Here is a 17,568-nt window from a genome sequence, read left to right as displayed (position 1 = left end):
TAGCTGTGTAACAAGCCATCCTAAAACTCAGTTGTTTAAAACAATAACAATTTAAAGATTATTTATTTATTTATTTATTTGAGAGAGAGAGAGAGAGCATGCACAAGTAGGGGGAGAGGCAGAGGGAGAGGGAGAAGCAGGCCCTCCATTGAGCAGGGAGCCTGACATGGGGCTCAATCCCAGGATCCCAGGGTCTTGACCCAAGCTGAAGCTGAAGGCAGATGCTTAACCAACTGAGCCACCCAGGCACCCAACTATAAGCATTTACTATGGCTCATGAGTCTGTGGGCCAGCTGAGTAGTTATGCTAGATTAGGCTCAACTGATCTCAGCTGAGTTGGTTCTTGTGTCTGTGATCATTGGTGGTCAGCGGGCCTGGGGTGGGGGCTGCTGGACTAGAATGGCCTCATGTGTGTTGACACCTATGCTGAGAAGTGGCACAGCATCATTTCCACCACATTCTCTTGGTCACATCAAGTCACAAGGGCAGCCCACATTTAAAGGATAGCTCTACCAAAAGATGGAATGAGCTGAAACATCTGATTGCAAGGGGCATGGAAAGGGATGAATGAAGAACTGGGGCATTTTTTTTTTTGCAATTGATCTATCATGTTGGCTACTTCAAGTTGATAAAAAATAAATCAAGAAATTGCAGACATTGTGCCTTTCATTCATACGAATTTTTAAAGTCAAGTATCCACATATTTGCAGCTACTACTACTTAGGTTGATAAAGAAGACAATGAATTTACAATTTTTACCTTTGATAGATGCTAGGAAACAAAGCTTTTGATTAGGAAGTTCCACATGAGAAACCCAGGATTTTCCTTGCCACATCATCTTTGCTACAGACTTTGGCCAGTGGAGCCTTTGAAGGGACAGGATGTTAATTTGGGGCTTGCCTCCCACAGTTTGTCTGTCATGTAATAGGGTCAACAATCCTCAGAGCCTGTTGGCTGGTTGTGTATCATATTTCTCTGACATTTTAGTAAGCACTGCAGCCCTTGGGTTCTTTTATGAAGGCGCCATCAAGCTCCCTGCTTCTCAGACTTAAGGAACTCCCAGAGGCCATGTCTGCACATTGCCATTAGGGCCACTCGAGAAGCAAAAATCGTGGCTGGACAGTGCACTGTTTTGGCCTCTGGGGTCAGGCCACCCTGGATGCCTTGGTGGTTTGATCTCATTGGCTATTCAATTTCAGTTTGGGTTTGGACTCACTAACTGTTCAAGACATGAGGCATTCAAGAGCTTGGGCTCTGGAGCCCAACGGAACATGGAAACCTGGCTCCATCACTGTAGGTGTGACCTTGGGCAAGATGCTGAGCTGGAGAGCTGCAGGTTTTACATTAATATTATGGGAGCATCATGGCACTTATGATATGGGGCTGCAGAGATGATGCAAGCTAAAGCTCGCAAGGCATCTGACTTCAGTTTGTGGAATAAACACACACTTGGCGACAGCTCTTATTATCAAGATTATTTTTAGGGGTCTGACTCCACTGTAGTGTGAGCCCCTTGGTGATTTTTGAGTCTGAGTTACATGCCCAATTTTGCCTCTTCGAAGGGGTCTTCACCGCCTTTCTCTGGCTGGCTCTGGAAGGCCCCATTTGAGTGGAAACATCCATGGGTTGCCATGAAGATGTCATTTTTGATTTGCACAGGGACTTTCCACGTTTCGAAGGGGATAGCTTCTCCTCAGCACAGGGACTCTTGCCAAGCTTCGAAAGAGCTATAAACTTGCTGAATCGTGGAAAGGCATTCTTGGACACAGAGCTTCCAACAAACCAGTCCCTGTTTGTAATTAATTTGAATGCTTCCAGAGCTTCATGTTATACCCTCCCTGTTGTATTTCCATGGGGAGTTCATTGGGCCGTAGCTATGGTTCGGAAAACCATGCACAGCCCTCGTTTTTATCGTGTGGGCTACGTTTTAATGGAGGGCAGTAATTTTTTTTTGTCTGTACCTGTTTTCATTTGTCTTTTTTTTACCTGCTCAGCATCTGTGTGGCTGTTCGCCCCGCAGAACGAAGCTTGTAAATAAATACACTCAGTGAAGAATACCATGAGAATATTCATTCATAAAATATCTCTGAGTCCGTATAACAATTTATAGGATAACTGAATATCAGTTCACTTAGCCGTTCAGAAATTCTGCTATTTGCTGTTTTATAAGGAAAAGTAATAGGAACAGGTTAGGAAAACTGAACCTAAGGTATGGCAGTGTTGGAAGAAGCAGAAATTGTTAAACAAATACTGGAGTTCACATTTCACTTGGCTCCCACGTGGTGTTCCAGAGAGGCCCCACCCTGACCTACCTGCTGGGTAGAACTGTGTTCTTAACTCGGGGCCATGAGGTTTGCCAAGTGCTGAGGGCTGAAGGCCAGCAACCAAGTGCAGGGAAGAAGACAGAGCTGAGCTGGGGATGGCCCTCGGCAGGTCCTGACCATAAGCCGGGTCACTTGGCTGCAACTCTGAGTTGGTGACACTTGAAGTGTGTGATCAGTCATGTTTAGGCAACAGTAGATTGGGTAGAGGGAGGCAGAGGAGTTCCAAGTAGAAAAAAAAAGTGAGTTTTGTATAATTTCCACAGGACTTTCATGTGAGGGTTTGTGAGGCAAGGGGTTTTGACGAAGGGGTGTTCCAGCCAGGACCTCACACCCTTGCATGCGCTTTGCAGCCTGTCTCTGTCAGTGGGACTTGGGGCATGTGCATGACCCAGGGGGATGGTCTCAAATCTCTACATTTAGGAGGGTGTTATGGGTGGAATTGTATCTCTCTGTCAAATAGATATGCTGGCTTCCTAATCCCTAATACCTCGGTATGTAATTTATTTGGAGATAGGTTTTTTTTTTCCTCCAGAGGTGATCAAGTTAAAATGAGGTCATCAGGGCAGGCCTTCATACAGTATGATGGGTATCCTTGTAAAATGGGGGCATTTGGACATAGACACACTCAGGAAGAATACCATGTGAAGATTAAGAAAGAGATAGGGGTGATGATTCTCCAAGCCAAGAATGCCAGAGATTGACAGCAGAGCACCAGAAGCAAGGCAAGCAGTGTGGAACAGGTTCTCCCTCAGAACCCTCCAGAAGAATCCACCCCGCCAACACCATGATCTTTGACTTCTAGCCTCTAGGGTTGTGACACAATAAATTTCGATTATTTAAGATACCCCATTTATGGTACCTTGTTGAGGCAGCCCTAGCAAATAATATAGCTAGCATTGTGACAGAGGGCATGGATATTCTCACCCCCACAGCCTGCTTACTTCCCCCCTCTCCCCACAGCCTGTGCAGGGAGCACGAGTGGTGGGGGGTGAGCAGTGACGGGGCTAGGGGACCAGGGATTTCCAGGTCCTCTCAAACGAGGCTGGGAACCACTTGGCAACTGAGACTTGTGTGTTTCTAATAAACATCCAGAAATAATGTGATGAGGTCCCGATTTCTGCCTCTTGTCATCTCGATTTTCTGTTTGTAATAATAATAGTAATGTAAAAAGTGCAGTTGTAAGGTGTGATTCAGTGAGGGGCTTGTTAGTGCATTGGGTAATTAGTATGCAGGCCACACTTAGTCTTCACTCCCACTGAATGATGGTTTTATGGGCCCTTTTTTCTTGAAGGGGAGCTGAGGCTCCAGAGGGTAAGGGAACTGGCACAAGGTGAATGATAGGATGAGAGTTCTAGTCCAGGACCCTGGACTTGCAGGGTTGAGGACCTCCCCACTATTCTGTAGGATGAGGGCACTATTCCCCAGCTGGGGTCACCTGGAGAGTTCTGAAGGTACTGATGCCTGGATCACTCCCAGAGGGGCTCATGTAATTGGTCTGGGAAGTTGGCCTGTGAATGGAATTTTTTCAAATCTCCCAGCTTGAGATGCACCATGTAGGCAAACGAACAAAGCATTTTAGGTTGAAAATTTTAAGTTGGCTTATGGAGACGTTCTCAACAGAAGTTGCTGAGAATCACCTGCAAAATTTTTCCTTGAATACAGATTCTTGGGCCCCACCCAGGCACACTAGATTAAAATTTCTTGGTGTGGAGTCCGGGAGTCTGTATTTTATGAATGTTCCAAAGGTCATTCAAGGATCATACAGGTTTGGGATCTAGAGTTTGTTCTAGAGGGATGCTAGGCCATGAAGGGCTCTGTTGTCTTCCCAGAAAGCCAGTGCTGTAACATCCTACCTAGTGACCTAGGGAGCATGGCCATCTGTTCCCTTCAAACACTCTAAAGGTAGATGTTACAGTGTCACGCTAGAAAGGAACTGGGACTTAAAGATGGAGTAAATCCGCCTTCACTCAGTAACTGGGGGAAACTCCCCTTCACCCAGGAACCGTGCTTTGGAATTTGACAGCTTTGTCCAGTGGATGCAGTTTCCAGTCCATAAGAAAGCCCTAGAAGGCAGCCTTCTTTGAAGTCATGTGACAGGTTTTTTTATTCTATAAATGAAGAAACTAAAGCCCGTAGAGGATGTGGCTCTCACCTAACCCCTGTGAAGAAAGGTGGGTGTAGGACTGGAGTCTCCTAATGCCAGCTGTGACATTCTTCTCCCGGTCTCTCTGTTCCTGACCCTGCACCCATCTAGCTGCAATTCACTGGTCACATCTCCGAGAGATCTGTGTTCTGGATCAGGGCCTTCCTGCAGGAGTCACAGGAAAGCTGTTTTTGGCGAGGAGCTGTGCTAGAACCTGGAGGAATCTGCCCAACAAGAGCAAAAACACACTCCACACTTTGTGGCTTAGGGCAGAGGGAGTCCGTGTTTCCATTCAGGATGTTCTGTAGAATGAATGATATGACCTTCCCTGGAAGGTTGCCCACACCACCTGGAGAGCCTCCTGAGTCTGCATCCTATAGACCTGTGCATGTCATCTTGTATGTATCAGGGACCCACTGTCCTAGGGTGGTTCACTGTTCCCTGTGGGAAGATAGCATCACATGATGGAAATGAGCACAACACTTGGGCTTGGGATCCTAAGGTTTAAGTCCCAGCTCCACCCCTTAACTGCACTGGATAAACTCATTAGACTTGCTGGGCTTCCATTTTCTCATCTCTAATAATATCTGCTTTGGGGTATAGTGAGCATCAAAAGCACTTTAAAGCTTTATAAAATATTAGTTATTACTGTTGTTATTACTATTATTGGAATGTTAGTCTGCATTAGGTTTATATGGAAATTCAAGGTAGGACACCAACTTTGGTTTGTACCTACCAGAACAATTAAGTACCAATTTCTATTTGTGGGCCTGGTTTTCTCTTAACCAGCCTCCAGATGATTTACTAATATAATGCCTTATACAGGGAATTAAGCTGATTAGCTCCCTGTCCTCCTGAAGCTTAAAATCCAAGACATAAAATACTGGCCGTGGCAAAAGTGACTGGGTCATCAGCTAGAGCAAAGTCTTTATATCTTGTCAAAGCTCTGTGGGAACTGGGACAGAGCCATGACACCTGTACTCTGCCCTAGGTATCCATCATGATAAGTTTCTGCTGAGCTGGCCATGTTAACCTTTGGACTGATTAGATGGTATGATTTATGATCATATTCAATTATAGACCAATCATACATTGGAATATTGAGTAATCATTAAAAATTAGGTTGCTCAATATTGAGTGAGGTAGGGACATATTGACGGTAAGTGTTTTAGGTACAAAAAGCAAGTTACAGTATGGAAACATATGTATCAAATGATAAGAATGGGTTTCTTATGGCAGAAAAAGGATATTTTTATTTTCATCTTTGTATCTATTGGCATTTTTCAAGGAAATGCTAATTTGGCCTGATGAATGTAGCTTCACAAAAGAAACAACACTTGAGTTGGGTCTTAATGGATGTGTAGGAGATTGAAAAGGCAGAAGGGCCATCTTGAGAAATGGGAGTAGCATTTGTAGAGGCATAGAAGAGTGAAACCTTATGGCCTGTTCTGGAAATGATCAGCAGTTCAGGCTGGACCACATGGTCAGGAATTTGGGGTTTGCACCAAGGTCTGGCTGGAACAAAGAGGAAGACTTGGGAACTTTGGGAAACAATGTTGGATAAGTTTGTGAAGCCAGATTATGGAGGACCTTATAGGCCTGGTGGTAGATTTCTCACCCATAAAGGGAAAAGGGATTAGGATGTGATTTTGCAGGTGTTCTATGCCTGGTAAAAGTGTTGAAGCATAAAGGGGTTTGCACCTGCCATGTTTTTCCAAAGTTGTTGGGTCCTGGACATCACCTGTAGCCAAAACTGATATGGAACTGTTTTGGATCTCTGTTTTGCCACAGGCATGGAAATAAGCCCTGGTTTTGGGTTGGGTTTCCCAAGAATCAGACTCTGAGAATAGGATTTAACTAGTTTATTTGGGAAATGACCCAAATAGCATTGGTACAGGAGTGGGAAGTGAGACAGGCAAGGGACAGAAGCCAATAAATGAGGTAATAATAAGTAGGTAACTTTTTTGGGCAATAGGGGTTTCACCCCCCAGGGGACCACTGGGAGTCTTCATAGAGTACATGCAAGATTGATCTCCTCAAGGGGTGAGGACACAAGAGAGCATTTAAATGAGCTCCTGTATACCATTGGTTGAAGGTTACTTCTGGGGGAATTAACTCCCCAGCACTCCTGGCCTTCTCCACATAATGGGCCAAGCATACTCTGTGGCTAGAGAAAGTCCTCAGACATGGAAGACTGAGTGCCAAGGGAATATGGATAGAGGACTCATTACTCCATGTCACATAGAAGGTTTAACAGTAAAATTAATGCTGATAAAGTAGATGCTCTTTCCCTAAGATCAGGAACAAGTCAAGGATGTCTGCTTTCACCATTTCTATTCAACAATCTACTGGAAGTCCTAGCCAATGCAATAAGATAAGAAAAGGAAATAAAAGGCACATAGATTGGGAAGTAAGAAATAAAACTGTCTTTGTTCACCGATGTCATGATTGCCTGTAAGAAAATCCAAAAGAATCAATAAAAAACTTGTGGAACTTGTAAGTGATTATAGCCAAGTTGCAGGATACAAGGATACAAAAGTCAAGTGCTTTCCTATATACCATCAATGAATAATTGAAATTTGATATTAAAAATACCATTTACATTAACAGCAAAACAATGAAATACTTAGTTATAAATCTAACAACATGGGCAAGATCTATAGGAGGAAATCTAGAAAACTCTGATGAAGGGAAACAAAGAGCTGAATGCATGCGTGGAGAGCTATTACATATTTATGGATAGGAAGGTGTAATAGTGTTAAGATGTCAGTTCTTCCCACCTTGATCCTGACTAGCTTCAGTGCAATCCCAGTCAAAATCCCAGCAAGTTATTTTGTGTATATCAACAAAGTGATTCTCAAGTTTACATGGAGACGCAAAAGACCCAGGATAGCCTACTCAGTGTAGAAAGAGAAGAACTAAGTTGGAGGACTGACACTATGGAGCTTCACTCTTATTGTAAAGCTAAAGTCATTAAGACAGTGTGATACTCTCCCGAAAGGTGCACAACGTGTGTGATTATGTGTGTTTATTTACATACATAAATAAACTTCTGTGTTTTTTAGAGTGTGATATTGGTGAAGGAGTAGGTAAATAGATCAATAGAACAGAATGGACAGGCAAATTGGAGGCAGCCAAGATGTCCTTCAATATGTCTGTGGATAAGCAAACTGCGGTACATCCATGTGATGGAATATTATTCAGCAATAAGAAGAAAGGGGCTGTCAAGCCACAAAAATACATGGAGGAACCTTAAAAGCAAATTGCTAAGTGAAAAAAGCCAGTTTGAAAAGGCTACATACTGTATGATTCCTACTACATGACATTCTGTAAAAGGCAAAATTATGGAGAAAGTAAAAAGATCAGTGGTTGCCTGGGGTTCCAGGGGATAAAGGCAGGGACATATAAATGGGTGCAACATTTAACCATCTTTATAAGATTTCTAGGGTGGAGGCTTGTGGGTGGCTCAGTCGGTTAAGCATCTGACTCTTGATTTTGGCTCAGGTCATAATATCAGTGTTTTGAGACTGAGCCCTGCGTTGGGCTCTGCACTGGGCGTGGAGCTTGCTTAAGATTCTCTCTCTCCCTCTCCCTCTGCCTCTCCCCTACTCTGTCTCTAAAAAAAATAAAAATAAAAAAAAAAGTAAATTAAAATCTTTTAAGAAAAGATTTCTAGGGTGGTGAAACTATTCCATGTGATACTGTAATGCTGGATACATGACATTATTTGTCAGAACCCACGGAACTGTACAATATGAAGAGTGACCCCTTATGTAAACTGTGGACTTTAGATAATTATAATGTATCAGTACTGGTTCATCACTTGTTACAAATGTACCACATTAATGCAAGCTGTTAATAATAGGGGAAATTGGGGTGAGGAGGGGATGTATGAGAACTCTCAATTGTTACCTTCCACTCAATTTTTTTGTAAACATAAATCTCTCTGGAAAACAGAGTCTATTAATAAAGGAGAATAAATAAAGCAAGCCATTAAGTAGATTGGTGTTTTAAAAAATATTTTTTAAAGATTTTATTTATCTGACAGAGAAAGTGCACAAGCAGGGGGAGCGGCAGGCAGAGGGAAAGGGAGAAGCAGGCTTCCCGCTGCGCAAGGAGTCTGATGTGGGGCTCCATCCCAGGACCCTGGGATCATGACCTGAGCCAAAGACAGACTCTTAACTGACTGAGCCACCCAGGCACCCCTGGAGTTTTAAAAATATTAATATTTGTAATTATAAATTAGAACAGTGTCCACATTTTTCCCATAAAACAATGATTGTAATGTGAAGACGAAAGGGTGACATTAAGGAGATCAGAGACACTCTGTTGGGGATGTGTATGGTGCAATAGAAGACCCCAGGCTCGGGAGTCACTCCTGCCTCAGTCCCATTCTAGCCTGTCTCTTAGCAGCAGCAGGACTTCAGATAAGTGGTAACTCAGCCTCAGATTTGTCATCTACAAGGTGGGGATGGTAAGACCTACTCTGTGGGGTGGTTGTGGAGGTAAAGGGAGGCAATGGCTGTAAAGTGGTTGGACAACTCTGCGCACAGAGCTCAGTTCCCTCCCAGCTTCACCCAGCCTCCAGAACCTCTCAGAGTGCTGTACAGAATGTTTCACTTCAATTCCATCAAGGGCTGTGCCATCTTTGGCTTATGTTCTGTGGTGGGGCTGCCAACTGATGACAGACAGCTACTCTGGCAGGTCACAACAAAGTGGTAATTGACCTTGCTCCCCCTCCAGGACATCTGTTCAGGCTCTGCTAGAAGCCAAGGGCTCCCCATGTGGGGTTTCAGTTTCAAACTGCGGCACTCCAAACATTCTTTATGGGCTGGCAAAGGTGTTTCACGCTTCAGATGGGCCTCTTGAGGACAATTTGCTTTCTACAAGGATGATTGGGAATTCCCAGCTGATTGGAAGGTTCTGTTCAGTCTCATTTTGGCACTTCAGATAGACTCTCCTGTACGTGCATACATGGCCAAATCTGGATGAGCCATCAGTATGTAGCAGGGGGTAAACTGTCACTGTATTGGAGAGTGCAGATATAGATTATTTCCATCATATCAGAAAGTTCTGTTGCATAGCACAGGTAAGGAATATTCTGGCTCTCTCACTAGCTGCCTTTTTTTTTTTTTTAAATGCCTTGCATGCATCTGTGCCTTGCTGTTTTTGCTGCCACCACCCCAGTTCTGGCCCTCCATGCCTATTAACATGTTGACAGACTGATAGAGTTGTCCTTTAGCAGGTCTGATGTAATGCTATACCTTTGGCTTCTCAGTCGACAGAGCGAGTCCTCTGCGAGTACTCAAGCCCTTACCAGGACCCCAGCTCACCTGTGATGCTTTATCTCCTCCCATTCCCCAGCATTACTCAGAGTGTGTGGCATGTATGCACCAGGTGCTTGGTGTTTGGGGAGCTCATCTGTCCTCCCCCCACCCCCCGCCTCTGTGCTAGGTGTCATTTCACTCTTCACTCTTAGAGTGATCTCCCTCCTCTCCATCTGTCCTGGCCAAAGACTTCTCCATTATGTGGCACCTTCTCAAATATCACCCACCCCTCAAAGAAGTCCTGCATGCTCACCCAAGCAGAGACAATTTGTCCCTCAGGGAAATGCTTTAGGTTTCCCTTCCTTGTAACACCTGACACATCTTGCTTCATAGGAAATCATTTGTATGCATTACCCATCCTCACTTCCTCCTGGAAATATATCACTTTAAGGACAAGTGCTCTACACCCTTCATCTGTGTAGGCTAGCCCAGTGCTTTGCCAAGCAATGTGTATTTGGTGAATTTTAAGGCCCTCCTGTCAAGAAACATTCTCCAAAGTCACTCCTCCATGTTCTTTCCTAAACCACCATAGGAGCAAGCCAGCACACTTAACATTGTCTCCATGTAGGGAGATCCTGCAGAATCTCTGTCTCAATCCCTGATCTCTCTGTCTCTAGACCAACTTGTAGCCACACTGGTCATGTGTCTACTTTTGCACACAAGGGGATTATATCACATACCAGGCACTATTGATGCCCAGCTTAGTCCCTCAGGCCTTAATACTTAATGTTTGTACTGCCCAAGCTTCTCATGGCTTGAAACTGAATCTCTTTGCCTGAGGGTTTTTGGAGGTTCTCCAAATCCTGGGAAAGTCACTCTGCTCCACAAAGTCAAGCGTAAGTTACAGGAGATGAATATCCTTGGGAACTGTCCTCAGCCAAGAACTGATGTAGGTTGGTGTATAAATACCTCAACTACCTCTCCCAATGGGTGGGATGGCCCTGAAGTACATACTTTAGATGGTTTCCCAGAAGTTCCCCAGAGGATGAGTTTCATTTGGCCATAACGTCACTAACTTGATAACTTAACCCTTTGTTGGCTGCCTTCCTTCCCTGTCCCACTTCCTCACTATCTGGGTTCCCTTTACCTCCCAATAAACTAGCTGCCTTGAGTCTTTGTCTCAGATTCTGCTTCTGGGGAACCCAAATTAAGACTGAATGACTGCAGAGTAGTCTTTATGCTGACACTCTGGCTTCTTTGGTTTTCTCATTCTTTGGTTTGCTCTAGTTGGTGTTTTGTCTACATAGTTTGTCACCTGTGAGGCAAACATCCCCAAGCTCTTAGCTGGAATGATTGCCTTACTTATGTCACAGGACTAATCCTTGTAAGTTATATGTTCAGTCAGGGACTCAGCAGGATGAAGAATGTACCTTGAGAATGTGGGCACAATTTGGCGTCTCCAGAAGTTCTGGAGAAAAGGGTGCAGAGACGTTCTTGGCTACAGTAGCTCTACCTAAAGACAGAGATTACTGAGAGTTACCAGCTCTACTCTTTATAAGGAATGAATTCATAGCTAGGGAATTTATATATGAAAAATGGAAAATACTTTTATAATGTTAAATATAATTTTATTCTGTAGTTGGTAAAAAGAGCATTTAATTAGAATAGAATTTGGTGGAAGATATCAGAGTTACTTTGCGAAGTTTCAGACATTTCTTTTCTTTCACAGACTTATTTCTATCTGAATTTCTGATCTCTTGTCTTCTCTTTTTATTCTTTTCCTCCCTTTCTCTCTTCCTTTCTTTTTACCATTATTATTTGTGTTATTATATTTAGACAACATTAAGGTGTTTTTAAAAAATTCATATGCAAAGATAATTTAACTGTTTAGCATTTGAACTCATTAGAATTTCCTAAACAACAACAACAACAACAAAAAGGACAAATTTGTGGCACACAGGCTGCCATCTCCTCTCCACGGATCTTGCCAGAGATCAATAATCAATCACAACACCCTTCTCAACCTAGAGCTCAAGGAAGCCATTGCCAATTGATTGATATTAGCATAGGAGATGAAATTTTGTAATTTAATGTGAATGATTAGATTCGGGGAGACCAATTTAGACACATAATTGATATGCCTGCTCTTTTCAGTGGTTCTTTGTTAGAAGTCAGAAAAAAAGGATGGTTCTAGGACAACTTCTCCTTGGGTTCCGTGGGTTGTGCGTCAGTCTTGGGTATAGCCCTGTGCTAACTTTTTCATTAGCTTGAGAGAAATCCAAGAAAGATAAGAACCACAAGCCGAGTTTTCCACTCACCTCTGTCTGAGCTCCAGGGGTAGTTTAATAAAGACCTTTCACAGTATCTACACATGGGCTTCTTGCCCTTTCTCTCGTCGCATCGATTTTACACATATCAATGCCACTGGCATTCCCCATAAACTAGCTCCCAGGCCCCTTGGTCATCGACATCATCCCTCCTCAGATGCTGTGATGTTTGGCTGGCTCTGTGATGGTCTTTGGGGGCTCAGGTCCAGGGCTGGCCTCCATAGAGTCTGTCGAGGAAGACAGAGACTTCCCCACATTCGTACCTCACAGTCTTCCCCAGAAACCTAGTTTTGGCGACGTGAGCATCTCTAATTGCTGCTCTGCCAAGTCTACACATAGGGGTGGGCTAACTCCTTCATACATGTGGGGATCACTTCTCTTCTTGCCCACCTTTCTGAAATCAAAGCTTATTTTTGCTCTTCCCTCTCTGTCTTATCTCTGCATCATGGGCCAACCCATTGGACTCAGTTGCAGTGTGTTTTCTATGTCTGCATGTATGACTACATAGGACCCCCATCCCTCTGACTGTCTGGCTACTGCCACCCTCTCCAGCTTCTCCTGCCTACTTGTCCTCATGTCCCAGCTTGACAAACAACTTGGAGAACTTCTCCAGTGTTTATTTGTAATCTAAGTAATTCAGCTTCTCATCAGCACTCATGTATGTATCAACAGGGGTAGTCACATTTGTCACTCCCAGCCTCCCCGAAATGCCTCTCCTGGGGTATTTGTCAGTGTCTTTTATGCCATTGACACTCTGACTAGAGGTTTAGCTTTGGGTAGCTCTCTTCTGTACACATCCTAAGGCTTCTGAAAATGCCTCTTGTTTGATTGCTAAGTTAAACTGTTTCCCATGGGTGATTGGTTTGGGACAGGCTGAATGCCATCATCTGCAGAGATTCCATGGGTTTAAACCAGCACAGAATTCATGGAAAACTTCTGTGACTGTTCACCCTCCATTGACCAGAGAGTGTGGCTTCGGAAACTCTTATCCTTTGTGTCATTAACACATAGGGGAGAAAACGGTCCCTCTGTGTTGTGGGATTCTAGGAGCAGAGCCTGAGATGGGAATCTATGAGCATGTTTTACTGAGGGAGAGCTCTCAGGAGAAGTCTGCGAAAGAGGGAGAGAAGCAGGACATTGCAGGGGAAGGGGCCAGAAAGGATGTCCTGTAAGGCAGGTTTAGCCTTGACCTGATCCAGTGTGGGGGAGGGTTAGTGCTGTAGCCGAAATCATACCCAGAATTGTCCCTGTTTGAGTCAAGGGGTCTTAGCTTCTGTACTAACATAAGTCACTCATTGAACACCCCTGGAGGCCTGGGGGGCCCAGACTTCCAGGGGACTGTTCTGTGGATAGAGTCCCAGCTTTAGCCCCCGCAGCTGGAGGGACACAGCATCAGCTGCTAAAGATCTTGGCTGGCACCAAGGGCAGTGATCCCCCCGAGTATTGTGCAGGAAGAAAGCTCACTCTTACTGAAAGGCTGCTGTGAGTGGGTGTGTGTGAAGAGCCTCCACATCCATCTCTTCATTTAATTCTTAAAACAATCCATAAACAGGGGTGCCTGGGTGGCTCAGTTGGTTGAGCATCCGACTCTTGATTTTGGCTTAGGTCTTGATCTCGGGGTTGTGAAATCGAGCCCTGCATCGGGCTCTGAGCTCAGCAGAGCATCTGCTTGAGGTTCTTGCCCTCTTCCTCTGCCCCTCCCCCCACTCTCACATGCTCTCTTTTTCTCTCTCAAATAAATAAATCTTTAAAAAGCAACAACAAAAACAACTCATAAACACAGCATTGTTTGCCCTCAGTGGGATTCAGGAGCTTTCTAAGGTCAGAAAAATAATGAGCAGAGGAATCAGGATTTGAACCCAGACCCCACTTTCTTGGTTTCTCTCCTCAAGGCCCCAGTTGCCTGTCTTGAACCTCACTGCTAAATTGTTGCCTGCACCAGGGACCCCTGTTTAAATATGTCATTTCTCAGTCCTTGATGGGGAAAAACACTGTACACCAATCTCCTAGGACGTTTTCCCCAAAGCCATCTTTTAAAGTCTTGAAGGCTTTTTTTCAGGCCTCTTTGCCTTTATTTATATAGTTACGCATTTAGAAGTCACACTTCTTTGTCTGCTTCCCATACAAGCCCGCAGTAGATTCAAACCACCAGTTTGGGTGGTGGGTCATCTACAGGCAGTGGGAGGCTAAAGATCTTCAATGGGAGAGGAGTGTTTAATCACAGCAATCAGAAAAAAATTAAGTCTTGGGTCATTCACTATAGAAAAGCCTGCAGCTTAACACTCTTTAGCAGGCCCTAAGAATACCATTATATTATATCCCAGAATTAACTGGAATTTATTTGCTCATTTTTTAACAGACTTCTATTGAGTACCTACCATGTGTCAGATACCATGTGCTAGAGATACAAGGATTATTGAGACATGGTCCTTGTCCATACAGGGTTTGCATCATTAAAAACTGCTTAAAACAGAACAAGAGATGAGAGCAAGAGTCCTTTATCTCCTCAACCAGAGTAATAAAAATATATGACTGCATAAGCACATGAAAGGATGCTCAGCATCGTTAGTCATTGGGGAGATGAAAAGTAAAACCACAGTGAGATACCACTGCACACTCACCAGAATGGCTCAATGTAAAAGCTGACAACTCCAAGTGTTGCCAAGGATGTGGAGTAACTGGAACTCTAATATATGGTTAATGGAAGTATAAAATGGTACAGCCACTTTGGAATTTTATAATTATTAAGCATACACTTAGCATATGGACCAGCCATTGGGCAGTTAGCTGTTTACCCCAAATGAAAACATATGGTTAATAAAAAGACATGCACACAAATGTTCACCGCAGTTTTATTCACAGTAGCCCCAAACTGGAAAAACTCAGATAGCCATCAACTGGTAAATGGATAAAGAGGGATAAATGCATGTTATGGGATACTACTTAGCATTTAAAGGGATGAACACTGAAAATACATGAATGGATCTCAAAAGCATCATGTGAAATTAAGAGTCCAGACACGAAAGCATACATACTGGATGATTCCATTTGTATAAAATTCTAGAAAACGCAAATGGATCTGTGGAGTCAGAAAACAGACCATGGTTACATGGGGGTCAGGTGTGGAAGAGATGCGCCCCACAAAGGGGCACAAGGAAATTTTGGGGGTGATGGAAATGTACACTTTAAATGGCTACAATTTATTGCAAGTAGATTACACATCAATAAATAAAGTTTTTGTTTTGTTTTGTGTTTTTTTTTTTTTTTGAGAGAGGGGGAGATAGTGTGCATGCACGGGGTGGGAGGAGCAGAGGGAGAGGAAAGGAAAGCACATGGAGCCTGACGTGGAGCTCCATCTCATGACCCTGAGAGCATGACCTGAGCCGAAATCAAGAGCTTAACCAACTGAGCCACCCAGGCACCCCAAAGTTGATTTTTAAAAAAAGATTTTATTTAGTTATTTGACAGAGAGAGACACAGCGAGAGAGGGAATGCAAGCAGGGAGAGTAGGAGAGGAGAAGCAGGCTCCCCGTTGAGCAGGGAGCCCCATGCGAGGCTCAATCCCAGGACCCTGGGATCATGACCTGAGCCTAAGGCAGACGCTTAACAACTGAGCCACCCAGGCGCCCCCCAAAGTTGATTTTTAAAAACATCCAGCAGCATGCCTAGCACGTCGCAAGGGTTCAATAAATGGCGGACTTCATGAAAAGTATATATGTATGTGGCCCACTGCATGCTGGGTTCTCACCAGCCTCACTCCTAAGATAAGTCACTTCTCCTCCCGGGGGCAGCAACGAGGGATAGAAGCTCCCTAAGGTCTTCCTGGGAGGGCAGAAATACTGACCCAGCTCCCCTCCTCTGCCTGCAGCAATTGTGTTCTCTTTTGCATCTTGCAATCGTTTGCCTCCATTCAGATTTCCCAAGGCCTGGCCACACCTCAGGCTGGGCTGAGTCAGGAAACCAGCTGGTCCTCACGCCTCTGCTCCACCCAGGCATCCTTCTGGCCTGCAGGGAGGAAGCTGCACGTGGTTCCAATCACTGAATTAAAGACTCCGCCTTCACTTGGGTTTCTGTTCGGTTTGGAGGTCCCCTACGAGCCTTTATCCATCAGCTCAGTTCTTGTGTTAACATTTTGATCTGGGTTTCAGAACACTTCACAGGGTAGCCCCTGATGAAAATCCAATAAGATGAGACAGAAAAGATGGGGTAACAAGGATGGCACACTGTAAAATAGCTCAGCTTAATTCCTTGGCTCTGTGTTGCACATCTGCTAAGATAATCAAGTGTCACTTGCCTCTCCTTCTTAAATTGGGATCTGATTTCTATCTCTGACTTCTCCAGCCTGAAGCCCTGGGGGGCCCCAGGGACCTTCCAAAGCAGCTGACCCAACTTCTTGGGAACCTCCAGTCCCTCTCCCCCTCCAGGCGTGCGAAATCCCTTGGCAGTCTGGGGAAGGATATTGTTCTAAATACATTGGATAGGGGCGCCTGGGTGGCTCAGTCGGTTAAGCAACTGCCTTAGGCTCGGGTCATGATCCCACGGTCCTGGGATCAAGTTCTGCATAGGGCTCCATGCTCAGTGGGGAGCCTGCTTCTCCCTCTGCCTGTGCTCTCTCTCTCTCTGACAAATAAATAAAAATCTTAAAAAAATAAATACATTGGATAAAATACACAGGGCAACAGAAAGTATTCCAACTACATTGAAATATGGTTATCAGCATAGAGAATAAACAACCTGGCGATGGAGTAATAATCCATGTGCTTCTTTATTCTCAACATCCAATAGCAAGATCTGGTGGTGGGTCTAATAACTACTGTCATTTTGAATTGCTGATGAGCATAAATGCTATCTGGAAATATCTGCCACACTGCAGTGGGCTGTAAGGTATCTGACAGCTATGGGTGATAAAGTCAAAGAAATTGCTATAATACCTTGTGGCTAGCTACTTACATTCATATTAGAAGGAGATGCTACATTTCAGTTAGAAGTTAGTGAAAGAAAAAAATGTATTTCCTCATCGCAGTTCATAGGTTCCCTACATTCTACCCATAGATCCCTTGGTTAAGAACCCTCGAGACTAAGGCCAGACTTTCCCTCCTGCCTGGCCTTCCCACTGAGATGAATCATCTGTCACCACTGCTGCTGGCCGTATAGATCACCTCCTAAATTGAAAAAAAAAAAAAAAAGTGACAAACTGTTTCAGACATGAAAGCATATAGGGAATAATATAACGCACATCCATATATCCATCACCCACCTGAGAAATAGACTATTGCAAATACATTTGGAAATCTCCTTTGGACTTCTCACTGCTCCTATTTGCATTTTGTTCCCTGCCTCCCAGGGGCAACCTTTATTTAGAATTGGGTGTTTGTGGTTCCTGTGTTTATCTTTAGGCTTCTATCACAAATGTACATATCCATAACCAACATCCAGTATCAGTTGCCTGTTTTTGAACTCGGTCTAAGTGATTTCTCACTATGTGAGTCCTGCAACATGCTTCTCAC

The 17,568-nt window shown here is 44.1% G+C and overlaps 1 protein-coding gene across 3 annotated transcripts in view; it reads left to right on the top strand.

Annotated features, from left to right (window-relative positions):
• The window catches only part of SLC24A3 (solute carrier family 24 member 3), a 487,300-nt gene that overhangs the window by 108,721 nt on the left and 361,011 nt on the right, over positions 1-17,568 (top strand). The gene's annotated exons all lie outside the window — the stretch shown is intronic.

Source organism: Halichoerus grypus, chromosome 10, assembly GCF_964656455.1.
Source record: "Halichoerus grypus chromosome 10, mHalGry1.hap1.1, whole genome shotgun sequence".
Lineage (NCBI taxonomy): Eukaryota > Metazoa > Chordata > Mammalia > Carnivora > Phocidae > Halichoerus > Halichoerus grypus.
Note: the sequence above shows the minus strand (reverse complement) of the source record. Positions and strands in the feature narration are given on the sequence as shown.